Source organism: Callospermophilus lateralis, chromosome 17, assembly GCF_048772815.1.
Source record: "Callospermophilus lateralis isolate mCalLat2 chromosome 17, mCalLat2.hap1, whole genome shotgun sequence".
In the NCBI taxonomy this organism is placed as follows: domain Eukaryota; kingdom Metazoa; phylum Chordata; class Mammalia; order Rodentia; family Sciuridae; genus Callospermophilus; species Callospermophilus lateralis.
The window spans coordinates 296,428-302,677 of NC_135321.1; the positions used below are offsets into that span (position 1 = coordinate 296,428).

The 6,250-nt window shown below is 49.0% G+C and overlaps 1 protein-coding gene across 2 annotated transcripts in view; it reads right to left on the reverse strand.

The window, feature by feature from the left end:
* The window catches only part of Adnp2 (ADNP homeobox 2), a 28,810-nt gene extending 25,500 nt beyond the window's left edge, over nt 1–3,310 (reverse strand). Inside the window, exon 1 of one of the 2 annotated variants that reach the window (XM_077105641.1) lies at nt 3,274–3,310. The gene's annotated coding sequence lies outside the window, so the exon portion shown is untranslated. Of the gene's footprint in view, nt 1–2,915; nt 3,005–3,273 lie in introns of those variants that run through there. The other variant, XM_076837077.2, reaches the window with a different exon arrangement.
* Between the last annotated feature and the right edge of the window lie 2,940 nt (nt 3,311–6,250).

A 6,250-nucleotide genomic window follows, 5' to 3' on the forward strand; every position in this document is an offset into this window, starting at 1 on the left:
AAATTAAACTGGGGAGAGGAAGACTGAGGATTATTGTCAGAGGGAGGAACTTTGGGCAGTAACAATGTTTCAGACAAGTAGAGCTTTAATTGAAGAACTGGGGGATATAACTCATAGAAACAAAGATAAATTTTTTAAATGAAATGCATGGAATTGTTTGCCTTCCAAAGGTCACACTCTAGCAGAAGAGCCGTCAGGAACCTCATGATGTATTTCAAAAATCCATGCACAAGGTCCCTATCGAGCCAACTAGCCACTATGGCCAAAGCAAGATGCATCACACATTTGGCCACTCTATCAGATGTGCCTGGCTCTATCAAACTTGCTTGACCTTCTCCCTCAAGCACCTCTAACCTCTACCCTCTGGGGTTCTTTCTCCAGATCCACAGGGAGGATCCCCATTCACCCATCTCAAACAAGGAAATCACTGGACTGCTGTCAAGACAACCACCTTCATCACAAGGTCTGAAAGCCAAGGCCACCAGGAAGGTACACTCCCAGAAGCAAGTGTCCAGGTCTCACATGAGGGGCTACAGGAACGAGGTGTCAGACCTGGCACGTCTCAAACAGGCTCGGTAGTGATTTGTCGTGCTTGGGAACGGTCTTGGGAACTGTCGGTCTGCTCTTCCTCCTAAATGTAAATGCCCCTAACTCCCTCACCATTGATATTGTGGTCCCCCCAAAAAAAACAAGCACACAGATCCCTTTTTTATTTTAATGGACAGGAGAAAGGTTTTTTGTTTTGTTTTTAGCAATTCACTGTCTGCTTTTGGGAAACAAAAATAACAGGTTAATTACAGAAGGTTCTACCTTCAAGAAAGGTTTTTAAGATTCCTGACATTTACCCATAATTTTTTAAATCTGTTCTAACACAAGATTCCATATAAAATGCCCATTGGACTGATGAGCTAGGAGAGAAATGGGTAGTTTCCACATTGTGGAACCTGCCTGCACTTCACCTCTGCACTACAGCAGCTCCTGCAGCTAGCCCAGCTTCCCTGTCAGCCTCCTGCAGGACAACGCCTCCAGCCTCAGTTTGCAATTAGACATGGAATTACCACAGAATTCCAGTAATGTATGTAAACATTTTCCTCAAAAGGGTATTCATTTGATGTTTTTGGTATCCTGATCGTTTAAGAATAGTTCATTATGGAAAATACATACTCTATAAAAATGTTGAAACACATTTATAAGATAGAGCTTACTCTTTAAAGGCCTTCGTTTTGGGGAAGGAACACAACATCCCAGCACAAGCTGAGGCTATCTGCCAAGTGAAGTCACTCCACCACTTTATCAGCTGTGTCATCTTAGCAAATTACTTAGTCTCTCTGGGCCTCAGTTGCCTCCTTGTAAAACAGAGTGAGTGTGGTCTACTTTGTGGGCAGCTGTTAGGGTGACTGAGCAGAACACACTTGGCATTCTCCCAAATACTAATCCAAATGTTACAACTATTAGGATACAGGGCTTTCTTTTAAACCAACTTTAAAAACACAAATATTTGTGCCATACAGAGAAGCAAGAACCAGAAGGTCTGGGTTCAAACCACAGAAAGATTCTACCATTGATGTTTTCATACTGCAAGCTTGGCTTCAAAATTTCAAAGGTATTCCAAAAATCCCAAGCTCTCTTCAACTAAAAATCCTGCATAACTGTCATCATCCCCCATAACCAAAGATCCAGCCCTCACTTCCTCCCATCTCACAACTAAAGCCTGCACTAAGCTTTGCTCCCAGCTCCTACCCAACCTTTCTAAATACAGATCTATCACTTCTTGGCTAAAGATTCACTGATTCAGTGTACCACCTTTACCCAAAATATTAAAACACTAGTAAATGGTCATTACCCGGTAATATCATTAGGTAAGTCACACATAAATGATTCGACTTCCAACCAATGCCAACAAGCTTTTCACAACTCCTACTTCTTAACACAGGTCCTCTTTTCTCATCCCCACACCCCACCAGACCCCAAGACCCCATCTGATAAAACGTGGGCACCTCCAACAACCTTCACCACCATTCCATCAGCACCACCAGCAGGTTGCAGGTACCAGCTTCCCCTACTCCTAAGTCTCCTCAACAACTCCTGAGGCAGTTATCACCATTTTTATTCCCATTTTAGAAGTTTTAATAGCATTCAGAAGAGTCTTCCATTCAAAGATATATAAAATATGTAAGTATGTATTGCTCCGCAACAACGCCATACTTGAATTGCAGTTACAATTCTCGATGTTCCTAGGCCAAATGCTTGTAGAAATTTGGTAAAGGGGATCTATTTCAAGGCAATCAACAAGGGCACATACAAAGTTTAATTTTAAAAAGTCGGCCTGTGCTTATCAATCTTCGACACCAATCAGCGGCGAGGGAACGGGGTCGACCTGGAAAACGAGGCGCTTCGGGCGTGGCCAGTCTGCCCTACCGCCCCGCAGTCCTCCCGCATCCCGCCGGTCCGCGGCGGCCGCGGGAGCCGGGCACAGCTGACCAGCGGAGAGGGAGGCGCTTCTGGGTGGCTCCCGGGGGCGCTGCGGAGGGCGTCCCGCCCACGCCGCCCCAGAACCCCTTCCCACTGCCCTCTGGGCTCCGTCCTCCCGTCCCTTCTGACCCACCCTCCCCGTCCCCCGTCGCCCTCCGGTCCCCCCAGCCAGATCCCTGTCCCCGCCCCTCCCCCTCCCCCGGGGCGGCCCCGCTCCCACGTGACCGGCGGGCGGGGCGGGAGGGCGCGTCGGGGACCGAGTCGGGCACAGCCAATGTCCCGAGGTCTTGAGGCGTCGCAGCGGGGAGGACGCGGGGCGGACGACGGTGGGGACGGCCGGGTGGACCGCCAGGTGGACGGCAGGGCGGACGGCAGGGTGGACGGCGGGGCGGACCGCGGGGAACGGACCGGGGGCTTAGCCGCGCGGACCGGGCCATACCTACCGCCGGGCGCGAGGAGCGCCGCGTCCCGCCGCCGCTCGCAGCGCCGCCGCGTCCTCCGCCCCACACGGCGGGACCCCCGCCCGCGCCCACCCCGCGCCCCGTCCCTCCTCCCGCGCGCCAGAAAGGGAAGATGGCGCTCAGCTGCCTCAGGAAGTGACGTCGCCTCATTTGCATGTCGGCGCAGCCAGCCAATGGGCGCAGACTGTGCTTGGGGCCCCTTGGACTCTTCCCACAGACCCCTTTGGGCCCCTGGGTCTTTCAGCACTCGAGGCTCTGGAGAGGGGTGGGGCCTACCGGGACCCCCCCAACACAACTTTAAGACCTCCTGGCCCAGTGAACGGTCCTGCCAGCCTCCTACCTCCACTGGACAAGCTCTCGTGAGAGTTTTGGTTAGTGATGGCGTCATCGAGGGGTGGGGAAAGTGCGACATCAACCACGTGGCCAGTCACATGGTCTACCCAAAGCTTTGGCCTCATTTGCATAGAATGGGGGCGGGGCTAGTGGCAGCCCCAAGAGTGGGTGGCCCCGCCCACATCTCGGCCAATAGGAAAACAGCTGTGAGAATACTGCCTTGCCATTGGAGAATAGGACTTTGGCTCTCAGAACTTGGACAAGTGTGTCCTTGATTGACATATCTTGGTGAACGACGGATTAGGGCCTCCTAACTTCATCATACTCTAAGAAAAATATGTCACACCTTTTGAGAATTACGATTTTTAAGATACATTTACTACATGTTGTGTAAGAAAAGGGTTACTTGTATGCATTTGTATAAACTCTTTTTCCCAGATTTTTTAAGGTGTGTAATAATAATAGAATATTTATAAAATTGAGCAAAAACGTGGAGTACAAGCTCTACAAGTGGTTCTTGGTCTCCATCGTTCAGTTACCAAGACCCTCGCGTGGACTGCTCCTCTGATGGCTCTGCACCAGAGGTCAATGAGGGTGGGAAGCAGACCTCCAAGAAGCTTAAGAGTTAAGAAGGGCAAATGCACACACTTACTTTTAAAATGCTTGACAATCCATCCACCAGAGCTCCTGTCCTATTCCGGTGCCTCAAAGACCATTCCAGAGCTCTCCAAGTCTGGCAACTCTGGACAGCATCTGTGCTGCCCCTTCTCCTTTCCCACAGAGGTCATTTTCTGGAAGTCTCCTTACAGGAAACCACACCAAGATTTGGGCTCCCTTGCCTCCTGGCCCTACATACACACCATCAGGCTTTGTCTAGGTTCAGAGAACTATCAGACTATGTCCAGCCCAAGGTTGTTCATCACTTGCTCATGACTGGATCTCTCCTGACCTGTCCAGAGCCTCCTTGTGCATCATCCGTGCTTCCCAGATTGTAGCTTTTCTCTCTCTACTGGTGTCATCTGCTCAATTTAGCCCAGTGACTAGACACATACTAGGCTCTCAATAAATGTCCACATCAATTTTTAATTTGTGGTAAGTGCTGGGCTGATTCCACTTGTCCACAATTTGCTTTAATTTCCTTAAAGAAGATAAGTCATAACTGTTGGAGAGTTTGCCCTATTTGTTTATAAATTATGCCTTAATTTGATTGTGAATTACAGTGGTAAATAGGTGTGCTGTTCCTGTGTACTTTCCTTGAGAAAGTGGGAGTGAGAGAAAAAGTGTAAATTATGCCTCTGGTCCTAGGTGCTCTCAAATGCCTCACCTCATTCCTTCCCTTCCCTTCTCAGCAGAAGACAAGGCAAACAAGATTCAGACACAGGTGGGCAATCGACTGGCCACCAGCCTTGGCAGATAGTCCTCTGAATCTAGGATGGTTCATCTCACGGCAACTTCACTCCCCATTCTCATCTCTTGAACCACCACTCTGCAGAAACTGCTTGGTCAGCAGTGACCTCCAAACTGTTGAACACAAGAACAAATTTATCCTCAGCTTGCGGCCCTGACTTTCCTCTGTCACTACCTGTGCACACTCCCTTTTCTAAGCCCTTCCTCCTCAACTCCCCAACTTGCTCTTTAATCTCCTCCAGCCTCTCATTCTCTTGCCTTCCTCATCCATCCTTGACTGTTGGTGTCCTCAAGATTCAGCCTGCTTTCCTTCTTCATTCAATACATGTTCACTACCCACTTGCTGCTGTCAGGCTGTTACTAGGTATTGGAAATCCCATGCTTTTCATTTTTATTCTGCATATTCTCACTTACTAGTCTCAATCGAAAACATCATCCCTTGAACCAAACCAATATCTCCACCACTTTCCTATGTTTCAGTTTAGTTTTTCTGGCTGCCAGTTAGGCAGCTCCACTTGAATGTCCCACCGCCACCTTAGATTCAAAATGCTCCAAGTTGCCCTCCCCTGCAGGCCTCCTAGTAAACAATCAAGCTCCAGCTCCTCAGTTCACATCTAAGGGTTGCTCAAGTCTGTTTCCTCATCTGTGCTGTATACAGATGCCATCTCCTGCCCGGCCTCCAGCTTGACCCAGGCTGGTCGCTTAGTAATCTGTTGGAAAGTAGCTCTGAGCACATCAAACCCTTCTTGCCTTCATTCCAAATCCCCTCAGGATCAAGCCCCATTGGTCAGCATGGCAGGAAATTTTTCAGAACTGGCCAGTTCACAGCTTTCTCCTGCTCCCCCAAACACTACACAGACTGTTCATGGGACTCCTGCCCCATTACCTGACCTAGTGTCTCTTCGCCCACTCGAGGCTAAGTTCTGCTGGTCTCTCTTCTAGGAAAATCTTTACGACTATACACACAAAAAAAAGCATGCCAAAATGTGGTAGTTTGCTGACTTAACAAGTATCACAAAGAGGAAAGGAGACAAAGGGGGCTGTAATGAGTATACCACAACGAGGGGCCCACAGAAAATCAGAATGATTACTATAGGAAACAGATCAAAGGAAAACGGGAAGTTCAAAGGCCTTGGCCCAAACTCTTGAGCAGAACCTCTCCTCTACCTGAGCTTGCTCCTGAGACTTGGGTCTGCTGCCCACTTCCTAAGTCAGGCACTTCTGACTCTCAAGTATGGGAGGCTCTACTAAAGAACCTCCCTGGGAGATTCTTCTTTAACCATATTTATTCCAGTGGGAAGAGATTTCATAAGAGATTTCCTCCTGTTTCTCCCAATAGACACAGGTCTCCAGGTTTGGCTGCTCAGGAAGGTGCTGTGTGAGGAAGATTCTGTTGGTGTAGCACCGGGTATAACACACAAGTCCCTGGCAAAACTTTGCCAGTCTGCATGAAGTAGGGCAGAATCTCGTTATCAGAGGTGAAATCCCTAAGTGCCCAGGCCGTCCCATTACAAGTGGCCTCAGTCCCTTCAGGTCATTGTAACAAAATAGGATACACTATTCTGTAGGCAAAATAT